Below are 11663 nucleotides of genomic sequence, written 5' to 3' on the forward strand. Positions count from 1 at the left end.
GAGCTGCACAAACACAATACCTTAAATAAGAGCAGAATTACATATATACACTGTAACAAAGTCGACCTTAAATATGTATCAATAGACCAAGGTCCCTACCAATGCAAAGTATTCATCTCTATATCATATCCCCCTTCAAATGAAAACAAACATTTATAAACCATCATTTTGGAAATTTGGGAGTTGTTTTCTCCAAATTGATTCCTGCTGTTTGTTGGGCAAAGTATTTTTAGGGTTTATGGAGACCTTTCAGGGGATCTATGTTCCATCATACTACATTAGCCTGGAAGGAACTTAAGGTTCTTATCTTCTGTGGGAACAAATGTAGAATCTCTTTTCCAAAGTAACATATCCTCAGACTCAAATTTGAGGTCAAAATACCTTTAAAATATATATGTTGCTTTAGCTTAGTAGCCCATACAATGAAATATCTCTCTGTTGTTAGTTTATTCACAGTCAAAAAATTTAAAGAAAACACAATAGTATACATAATTCAGACTCTCTGTGCATTTTCCAACCTCGTGTGGCTTTTTTACTCTTAGTTTTTAATATTTATTTAATTATCTTTTCTTCTTAAATCTATGACTGTCTGTACGTACTATTTATATTATTTTACTATCTATACTCTTTTCCCTCTCTTTCCCAAGCCTGTGTATGTTGTTAAACACGCTGTGGCCCATTCAGAGGTTCACTTTTGTCTGAGTCTGTCTTTATTGCATAGCTATTTTTGACAAGGAGTACCTTTTTAAAAAATGTTAAGTGGGCATGGCTAGGACCAACTCCATGGCTCTGCCCATTGGCTCTGCCCTATACAACATGGTGGAGGTATGTTCACTGCCTCTGCAAGCCATGCTCTCTACCCCAGCTCCAGGGATGCAGCAGGTTTATGTTGCCATTAAGCAATTTGTGGTACTCTGTTCACAAACCCAATTTAAGTGTTCCATAGCTGGACCTCCCAAAAGAGCCAGAGGCATTTGTGCAACCAGCACAAACCAGGAAGCTGGCTATTTTTTTTTTTGATTTTTCGAGACGGGGGTTTCTCTGTAACTTTTTGGTTCCTGTCCTGGCACTAGCTTTTGTAGACCAGGCTGACCACGAACTCACAGAGGTCTACCTGCCTCTGCCTCCCGAGTTCTGGGATTAAAGGCGTGTGCCACCACTGCCCGGCTCTGTTGTGGTTTTTAATAGTAGCCATTCAACCCATCTGGGGAAGTCTCACATTGTGGTTTTGCTTTGCATTTCCTTATTGACTAGTGATGTTGCGTACATTTTCATATACTTGTTGTCTATGGAGTTCTTTTGTCCATTTTTTAATCAAATTATTTGGGAGTTTTTGTTTGCTTGCTTTTTGCTATTGAGTTGTACTAATTCATTGATATTTGAGATATTAACCCCCATGAAGTTTATAATTCACAAATGTTTTCCCCCAATCCAAAGATGGTGATTTTGTTTGTTCGAATATTTCCTTTTGCTATGCATAACATTTATCGTTTGAGGAAATCTTTTATGCTTTTTCTGTCTAAAGTTTTAATGTGATAACTAAAAGTGCTCCAAGAACAAAGTGAGGGTCAAAATTCTTACTTCTACACATAGATGCATAGCTTTCTGAGTGCTATTTGCTGAAAAGACCATACTTTCCCCAGTTTTTTGTGGGTGTGGGGACTGGTTTCTTATATGTTTTCCCCATCCCATTGATACACACCTTGATGCCAATGCCATACTTTTGTTTGTTTGTTTGAGACAGAGTCATTCTATGTAGTCCTGGCTGTCTTGGAATTCACCATGTAGACCAGCTATGCCTTTAACTCAGAGATCTCCTGCCTCTGCCTCCCAACTCTGTGATTAAAAGCGTGTGGTACTCTTTTGATCATTATATCTGTGTAATATATTATGAAATCAGAAAATATAATGCCTCCAATTTTGGTTTTCTGTCTCAGGGGAGGGTTTTGGCTATTTGTGGCTCCATGGAAATTTTTTTTGGTTTTCTTTTTTCTATATTTTAGTAATCAAAAATGGCATTTAAAATCTGTGAGAACGCTTTCCTAACTGAAACACCCATCAGTCATGAACATTGGGTCCAAGGGCCTTGCTTACTGCTCCATAGCTTCACTTGAGCACATAACTGACGTATCCCTAACTCTTGTCATCCTGAAGTGCCTCCCCACTGAAACCAGATAGCCACTGCCCCCATACACATTGTCAGCCTGCTTTTACCAATTCAAGCCCCCCCCTGCCACCCCCACAGCCCTTCATGTTCTTGCCTTGTACATAAATCAATGTTGCTCCAGTCCAGTCCAAGCCAAGAAAAAGCAGGATGCAACTGTAACATCCATGAAATTTATTGAACAGATACATTTACTGAAGTCATTGAAGGCGGGGGATGACAGCACAGAACTTCCCCCAGCTGTTAGAGGCCACAGGTCCCACCTTTTCCTACTCTGTGATTCATTAGAAAGGATCTCATCTACTGGCCACACTGAGGCCTGCTTGCCTAAGCCTCTTCCTTCCAAGGGACCCCTGATACACCTCTTTGCAGAATAATGGCATCTGGAAGTGTTCTTTCTTTTGGGGGAACTCTCTAGAAGAATCACCCACTGTAGGGTGATCCTGAATTATTCTGGACACTGGAAAGCACTGAAAGGAACATCTTGCCAAACTGAAGAACTGTTGTCACAAGTAATAACAAAAGTAACAACAAGAGTGGAACATTGAATCTTGGTTCTCCGAGCCCATCCATCCTTAGTCCAGGTCTTCGTGCCCACCCCAGATTGTAATCAGTCACAAGATGAGCATCAGCCAGTTGCTGATTGCCATCACCCATACTGTTTTGCTGGTTCCAAGGGCTTGTCTTGGGATCTCTGTAGAGCACCTTCTCAGGTAAGAACACACACATCTGCAGGGAACAAGCAGCAAGTTGCTGGCCTGTAAGTATATCAAGAAAGCTGTCCAGGAATACACAACACGAGATAGGAGCAGAGCAAATAGGGCCTTGGCTGGCATGGAAGTTCGCAACACAAGCTGGGCTACGGTAGTAGCTAGCAGGGTAAGTCAGGGACTGATATACTTTGCTAGGGTGTGATGGATGGGAGAGCTAGTATTAAAGTGTGTACTCACTGAATACCTGGGCCACTGTGAGTAGAACAGATAAGGATGAGATTCCAAAGGCAGTGTCATAAACCTGCCTGGAGATGCTAACTGGGTAGAAGAGCCAGGCAGTCAGGACCCTTATAAGAGACTATTTCTCCCTAATCTCTCCCAGGCCAGGGGCTATAGCAGATATCTGCAGGCCCGCTCCTTTACTTTGGGGCTGACCCTTCAGCAATACTTCTAGACTGGGACAGGATGGGGTCTTCTGCCTTATGTTCTCCTGCCTAGGCAAGGCTGCCCAGCATGCAGCCGGGCCCTCCTGGGCACTCTCTAAGATTACTGCCCATCTGTGCTGGGGTGGGAGTCCCAGGGGGCTCATAGGGTCCTGTCTGGCTTGGGTCTACAGGGCCGTGGTCTGAGTTATGGCCTTATATCTCCTCCTCAACCTTGTCCTTTGCCTACTCCTCCACCTCATCTTCTGCCTTAGCACTGGCTCTTCCATCAGCCTGGACAGAAGCCAGATTGCCAGCTTCATCCTCCACCTGGACTACCATGTTGCTGGCTAGTCTTGCCTCCCATTCCTCAGATTCCCGTTTGAGGCCCAACAACTCCAGGAAAGTTGGAGATCTCCTGATCATTCTTAGCCTCCTCAGAGCTTCCTCCAGAGGCTCAGTCAGGTTAGCCCTGGTGAGCATCTGCCTCAGGCGCAAATCATCCGTAGAGGTTCTCTCGAGAGCCCCTTTCTAAATGGCTTTCTGCAGCAGAACTTCTAGCCTCAACACAAAGGCAGAGAGCTGCTCATCTGGCTGCTGTTTTGCAGTCAGACACTTGATTCGAATGGTGGCCTGAGACTCATTGTCTCCAAATACTCGACAGAGCCTCTAGGCACTCCTCTGCAGTCTTTGCCGGATTCTCTGCTAACAGCCCCTGTACAAGGTACAAAGCAGTTCCCCGCAAGCCCTCCAGCAACCGTCTCCTCTTCTCCCTTTCTGGGACCCTTTGCCACACCCAAAACATGTCAGTGGTGTGGTCTAGCCAGGCCTCAAAGGATTCCTCCCCAGGGGCTGGCTGAACGCTCCCAGAAAACATACCCAAACGCTGGTACCGCAAGGTATCCACCCAGGGCTGGATTGCCTGACTAACTGACTGGAGCCTGCACACTCTGTCCAGCTCCAGACCTGGGTCTCCAGGTACACTGTCCACTGTCTCCCCCGTTGCTCCAAGAAGTGGAAAACACGATCAAGAAGCTCCTCGCTGGAGCAACTGGGCACAAAGACCACGTTCCAGGGCCCCCCAGTGCCTAGGATTTCCCTTGGGACCAAAGCATAGTTGATTTCCTGGTCGAGCTCAACCAGGGCTGCAGTGGCATTATCCTCCTCATGAAACACTTTGCCAAGCACAGTAAAGTGGCCCATGGGCCACAGGGCAGCCTGCAGGGACCCTTGGAATTCAGCTTCACTGCAGTCCTCCAGGATGCCCAGGATAAGCAAGCCCCTACGAGCGCTGACACCCATCCACCTGCACCAGTCCTGGAGCATCTCCACCGCCATAATCTGAAAATTTAGCAAAGCTCACACTAGGGGCCGGAAACAGTTTCCCCAGAAGCACATCAGGTTGGGATAGGAGCCTAGGCTAGGACTCAGGAAGACCAGCCTAGCTCTCCACAGCCTGGAAACAAAAAACGGAAAGAGGAGGTTAATGTCTTCCCCACCCCAGCCCCTTCTCATCCACTAGCCCTAGAGCAGAGGTTCTCAACCCGTGCTTCGTGACCCTTCAGGGTCAAGCGACCTTTTCAAGGGGATCTCCAAAGACCGCTGGGAAACACAGGTATTTACCTTATGATTTGCAACAGTAGCAAAATTACAGGTATGAAGTAGCCATGGAAATAAGTTTTATGGTTGTGTGAGGGAGTCACCACAACACAAAGAACTGTATTAAAGGGTCGTAGCATTAGGGATATTGAGAACCACTGCCTTACATGATGCTTCTGCATCCCACTCTGTGCCTCAGACACAGGCCTTCCCCAGCACCTCCCTACAGTCCAACCCAGGCAGGCGTGCTGGTTGAGAGGGGGTTTGTCAGGGCCAGTAATACCCTCCCAGAATTTGGTACCTTCTAGGAGCAGAACCCTTTCTCCTTCAATCGCACAGCAAGGATTCCCCGGGCTGTTCTCCAGGTTCTCCCGCCAGCCAGCTCCCTTGCTCTCTCTAGCCTTATAGCTGCGCACTCACGCAGACCAGTGTACATATGCAAGCTTTTTTGTTTTGTTTTATTTATTTATTTATTTATTTATTTATTTAAGATTTCTGCCTCTTCCCCGCCACCGCCTCCCATTTCCCTCCCCTCCCCTGACCAAGTCCCCCTCCCTCATCAGCTCGAAGAGCAATCAGGGTTCCCTGACCTGTGGGAAGTCCAAGGACCACCCACCTCCATCCAGGTCTAGTAAGGTGAGCATCCAAACTGCCAAGGCTCCCCCAAAGCCAGTACGTGCAGTAGGATCAGAAACCCATTGCCATTGTTCTTGAGTTCTCAGTAGTCCTCATTGTCCACTATGTTCAGCAAGTTCGGTTTTATCCCATGCTTTTTCAGACCCAGGCCAGCTGGCCTTAGTGGGTTCCTGATAGAACATCCCCATTGTCTCAGTGTGTGGGTGCACAGCTCGCGGTCCTGAGTTCCTTGCTCGTGCTCTCTCTCCTTCTGCTCCTGATTTGGACCTTGAGATTTCAGTCCTGTGCTCCAATGTGGGTCTCTGTCTCTGTCTCCTTTCATCGCCTGATGAAGGTTAATATTCAGGAGGATGCCTATATTTATGTTTGTCTTTGGATTCACCTTCTTATTTAGCTTCTCTAGGATCGCAAATTATAGGCTCAGTGTCCTTTATTTATGGCTAAAAACCAAATATGAGTGAGTACATCCCATGTTCCTCTTTTTGGGTCTGGCTTACCTCACTCAGGATAGTGTTTTCTATTTCCATCCATTTGCATGCAAAATTCAAGAAGTCCTTGTATTTTACTGCTGAGTAGTACTCTAATATGTATATATTCCATACTTTCTTCATCCATTCTTCCATTGAAGGGCATCTAGGTTGTTTCCAGGTTCTGGCTATTACAAACAATGCTGCTATGAACATAGTTGAGCATATACTTTTGTTGTATGATAGGGCCTCTCTTGGGTATATTCCCAAGAGTGGTTTTCTCTTTCTATTTTTCTGCAGTGCTGGGAATAGAATCCAGGACCTCACAAACGGTGATGCGAGCTTAACGCTGCTCTCTGCAGTGCAGATTTAGCGCGGGGGTGTGGTGACGCCGGAGCATGGATCCTCTACCTCCTAGTCCTCCAGAAGCAGACTAGCCAGGCCATTGGTGCAGGAGGGTCAAGTGACAAGGCTGTCTCAGCCTGGGACCTCAGGTGACATCACCGGTCCAGTCACTGATGACGTCATCGGCTGCTGACCCCCACCACCACCACCACACATCTGTGCCCCTGGCACAGGGGACAGAGTGCTCAGGGGTCTCCACAGAAGGGCACCAAAAATCTGTGTTGCCCCCTCCAGCTCTGTTTCCTGATCAAGGCCAGGGAGCAGGGACTCTGAGGGTTTTTGCCCTGGTGAGTCCCTATCTGGACCTAGTCTAGTGACAGAGCTGGGCAAGCAACACCTATTCTAGGTAGAGTCCCTGGAATAGATAACACATGAGCCCATACACCCCATCCCATCACTCCCCATGAAGCGTGTACCATCTGGGTGATGCCCATCCCAGTGGAAGGGGCTGCAGGCACTTTCACCACTGTGGGCCTGCATGCCTTCCTGCCCTTGGTGCCAGTGGCCAGCTCACAGGAGGGTCCAGCACTGGCGGGCCTTTCCCGCTCTGCATGCTGTATATCCAGCTTCTTGAAAAGCTGCTTTTCAGATTTGAAGCCCAAACCCTTAGACTTGTATCTTACTGGCTGACTTTGGGCCAGTCCCTTCCACTTCTTGTCGCCGAAAAGTTTAGAGTTTCTGGGAATTCTGCCTAAATTCATATAGGAAGCACTGTGATGGTGGTGAGGTGTTCAACTTTTCCCTGCTTCCAGTGTTGATAGCCTTCCGGGCTCTGGGGCATGACTCTTTCAGTGTGAGGGTGGCATGGGTGGCCGAGATCCCAGAAGCCTCCCTATGGTTTTAACATCAGTTAGTCCCCACCCCCACCCTCCATATCTTCTGCTGCCTGGGCTAGACATCCACTCAGAGCTGTGCTATCCTGGCTCAAAACAGTTTCAGACCCTGCCAGTCTCATCACTCTGACTCTCTGCAGTCACCAAGAGTCCAGGGCCACATGCACAACATTTCTGCCAGTGAGAGAGAGGGCAAGCAGGTTCACAGAAGGTTATTATGCCTCTGTGTATTCTTTCTTGACCCCATTTTCTTTCTTTGGGCGTCATACTCTGGCCACTTGACTTTCACTACTGTAAAGGTTTCCCCAATGGTGTCCATCTCACTCACACTGCTTTGGTTTATTATCAGGGACTCTATTGAGGCTTTTGTCATGTTGGAATACTCCGTGTGCATCAGAGTGCCCATTTGAATGACCCTCACTACTGCCACCAGCATTCTACCTGCTTTCCTGAACCTCTGGCAGGAAGGAAGGCTTTGGGGCATTTGACCAAACATGACGTTGCTGAAACTTGAGCTGTATCCAAGTAGATATCCATTAATCTATTATCTGCCATGGGGGGGGGGGCAACCCATGTCCTCTCCCATTAGCAGTGTGGGAGTGCTCATCTGTATCCTACATCCCAAGCAGCCTTTCAGCCTTGACCATCGAACACCCCAAGGGGAGAATTACTATCTCATGCATTGATAAGTGTTTGGTATTTCCTTAATAGGTTATGATATTGTGCATCCTCTTACAATTTCATCTTCCACTCCTGGTTCAGCTTCTGTGAATCTCCTTTGCCCCTTCCTCATGCCCAGCTCTGTCCTACAGATGGGTCTTTGGCCTGTTTTCAGGAGAAAGTTTCTAGTGTCAAACCTGAAGGTACTCTCATTGTGTACATGCAACCAATGCCCAAACAGGTTACTTGATCTCACACTTGGCCTTCAGTTTGTCGTGTGTGGTTCTCTTTCTTGCCCCTGGAATCTCTTCTATGATTATATACAGCCTGAAGTCAAGTGCTTTGGGAACAAGAAAAAATTTTAAATTTTCTGTTACAACCCAACTTTGTCAATTGGCCTAATCACTCCCTTACTCAGCTTCCAGGGCCCACACTGTCTGTTCTCATACAGGTCAGTAACTGCTGTTAATGTCTGATATGAGAATTTCCGTCTAATGAAATTCCCTGTTTGACCTGTCATGGATCATACAATGAATACCTTGTCTTCTTTCTTGGTTTGGAGGTAATTTTCCTGGGGTCTTTCCTCAGAGAAGGCTCTCCCTTGGGAACATAAATATGCAGGATGGTCTAGTGTTACCAGCTGGCCCAGTGGGCTTACAAACAGATAATCAACACATTTCCCAGTTTTTAGGCTGGTCGCTCCTTTCCCTCTTTCCTTCTCTCTGAGAGAGGACTTTGCTTCTTTATAGGGTCATTTTTCTCCCTCTGCTCTAGGACATTGGTAGTGACACCTCAGTTGTCTTCCTTTGTTTCTTCTTTGTATACAATGTCTCTATGTCTCAGCAGGTAGTAGCTTTTCCTTCTCTAATCTCTCCTTTCTTGGTTTCTGGGACACTCCTTCCTGCCTTTGAACTGACCTTCTGCCTCTTTTCCTGCTTCTCAGCTGAAGTTATTCTTCAAACCTCTCCGCCTCTTTTTTTTTTCTCTTCCTGTTCCTTTGTTGGAGCTCAGTATAGTGTGGGTGATTTCCTAACTGTAGTTCAGAGATGTTCTATGCTGGTAGTGATCCCTCCTCCAGATCTGCCCATGTGCATCAGAATGTCCATTTGGATGCCCCTCAGGAATTTAACAATTGAGATGTTTCAACTAGGGTGCTTCAAGCACCTTTGCATACCTGTTCTTTCCCTGTGCTTCACCCACCTATACAGATGCCGTCTATCAGGTTACTTCAACAAAGGTGGCAAACATATTCCTTTCCTCTCCTCTCCTCTCCTCTCCTTTCGTTTGTTTTTCCCCTCCAAATACTATTTCACTCACTACCAAAGGTTATCAATTTTACAAACAAGGACAGCCCTTCTTTTCCATAGTTCCTAGCCCGGTGTCCTACTCTTCATGCCTGTACTCTGACCCCTCTACCTGCTCATCCTTCTTAGTAGCACTTCTTTCCATGTCACCACCAGATAAATTATGGAGAGCTCTCTGCTTTTGAGCATTGAGAACTCCCTCCTGGAAAGCAAGCAGGTGCCCTTACTAAAAGGAGCCTTTCCTGTCAAAAATCAGCTTCAAGAAAACTTGTACGTTCCAGGGTAGGAGCATGAGGATTAAAATTATTAGGCAAAAGGAACAGAGATATAGGAGAAATAAGAGACAGAAACAGAACAGCATCGGGAGGGACAGTCAGGGAATACTGAATCCACCTCACTTATTTTCCACAGGCTTATAATTTAGTCCAAAGGTGGAGAGGGGAGATAACAGACTATATTAGCATGACACAAGGAATAGACTTGAATTTTCTGACTTTGGTAGAGGTATCTACTTCAACACTCAAAATGCTAGTTAACCATACCATAGGTCAGCATGTCTCCTTTGTGGACACACCTGCTGTCAACAACTTTGAGAAAGCAAAAATAAGCTCAAACTCTCTGGCCTTCAGAAAAAGTGGAATGGGCTGACATCTATGTGTGCCCTGACATTTTCAGGATCACATTGCCTTGGATGGCAAGTGAGTCTGTCTTCTAGGTTGTAAGAGCCAGTGGCAAACAAACAAACAAACAAACACACAGACACACACACACACACACACACACACACAGAGAGAGAGAGAGAGAGAGAGAGAGAGAGAGAGAGAGAGAGTTGCTCTGAACATGGGACCCTCATGAGTTCCTAAGAACAAGGAAGTGGTTTCTGGTGGGCTTGCAGTAGAAAATCCTGAGAGCTAGGACATAATCACTAATCAAGGAGAGCACTATATAAGCTGCCCTGGAACATAATAAACTAGCATTCTTGTTTCAAGAGTGACCTACATCTCCATGTGTTCTTTACTCCCCAGACACTTGCCCGACTGCAGTTCTAAGTGCAGGCGTTATGGTGTGTGTGTGGGAACAGTGGGAAATGAAGACATGAGAGAGATAAAATGATGATACAATTTAGCTAGCTTCAAGCTCACTGGAAATCAGTGGTGGATTGATCTTGCCTTGAAGACCATCTGGCTAGTTTCTCAGCCTAGAGAGGGGTGAGTGACCCAACACCCAGAGATGTGAGAGGTAAATTTACAGTTTTCATGTAAGTTAGATCTGCCTTAGGCATTTTGTTACAGCAGCACAGATGGACACAGCAGCCTGATTGTCCAGCCTGGAGTTATGAATATGTAACCCAAGGGCACTTGTTCCTTCTAGCTCAAATTACCAGCCTACATGGTCTGCCTGGATTGCCCTTTTGTCTTGTGGGGTTCGGTGATAGCTACTTTAGGAGTCAACCAACATTCATGAACAAGTCAACATCTTGCAAGAAAGAGGTCTTTATTCAAATGCACTTTTGTGCTAGTCACCTCATGGAGACTCCAGGGACCTGGATTCCTGGGTGATGTGGATTCAATTTTCCACAAATCCACACTCATAAGAGGAAGGCTCTAGCTCTTGTTACCTCAGGATGTAACTTATTGGGAGAGGGTTGCTGGACACTTAATTTAGTTTTAGATAGTTTAGATGCGGTCCTACTGGAAGAAGTTGGGTACCAGAGCAGATAGGAATTTTGGTCTTGACACCTCACAGCAGCAGAGGCAGCTGTTGACCCAGAATAAGGACGGGAAAACCCTACGTGAGGGGAATGCACATCTTGTTGCTGCTTCAAAGGAAGCTGCGGACCCACAGGAGGGACCAGATTTGACACAGGGCAAGACCCAAAGGAACATCGATTCTAAAACCTACGGGAGTGTTCAGAGAAAGGCTAGACATAGAGCCTCTGGTCTAAATCCCCGTCATAGAGGAAAACAACACTGCAAAGTTATTATGACTGTAGTCCTCTTGTAAACATTGTAATTATTCCCAGTGAAAGAAGAAAGGAAATGAGAATTTAAAAAAGAAAAAAGAGAAACTCAGGAAACAAACCAAATCTAGATGTACAAGTCCAGCACAAAACCAAATAAATAACAACAACAAAAATAATATACTTTCTCCAAAAATTGCTGATCTCAGAGTAAAGTTTCTCATTAAGAACAATTTGCAAGAACTTATAGGCAAAGAATTAAAAACTATATTCAAATAACAGAAAGAAATTAATAATGTAAAATCTGCCTTCATCATCCAGTACTCATTTGAAAAAAGGTATGTGGACAGGTATGTTTAATCTCAGCACCAGGGAGACAGAGACAGGAGGATCAAAAGGAGCACACACATACACACTCACAAACATGCACGCGTGCAAGCGTGCTCACACACAGAGAGATAAAGAGAGGGATAGACAGAGAGAGACACACACAGAGAGAC

At 45.9% G+C, this 11663-nt stretch overlaps 1 pseudogene; it reads right to left on the minus strand.

Moving 5' to 3' along the window:
• Window positions 1-3545: 3545 nt before the first annotated feature.
• On the minus strand, window positions 3546-4637 carry LOC121440335 (annotated as a pseudogene).
• Window positions 4638-11663: the final 7026 nt, after the last annotated feature.

Source organism: Microtus oregoni, unplaced genomic scaffold, assembly GCF_018167655.1.
Source record: "Microtus oregoni isolate MIOR12 unplaced genomic scaffold, Mior012 000067F_003, whole genome shotgun sequence".
NCBI classification, from domain to species: domain Eukaryota; kingdom Metazoa; phylum Chordata; class Mammalia; order Rodentia; family Cricetidae; genus Microtus; species Microtus oregoni.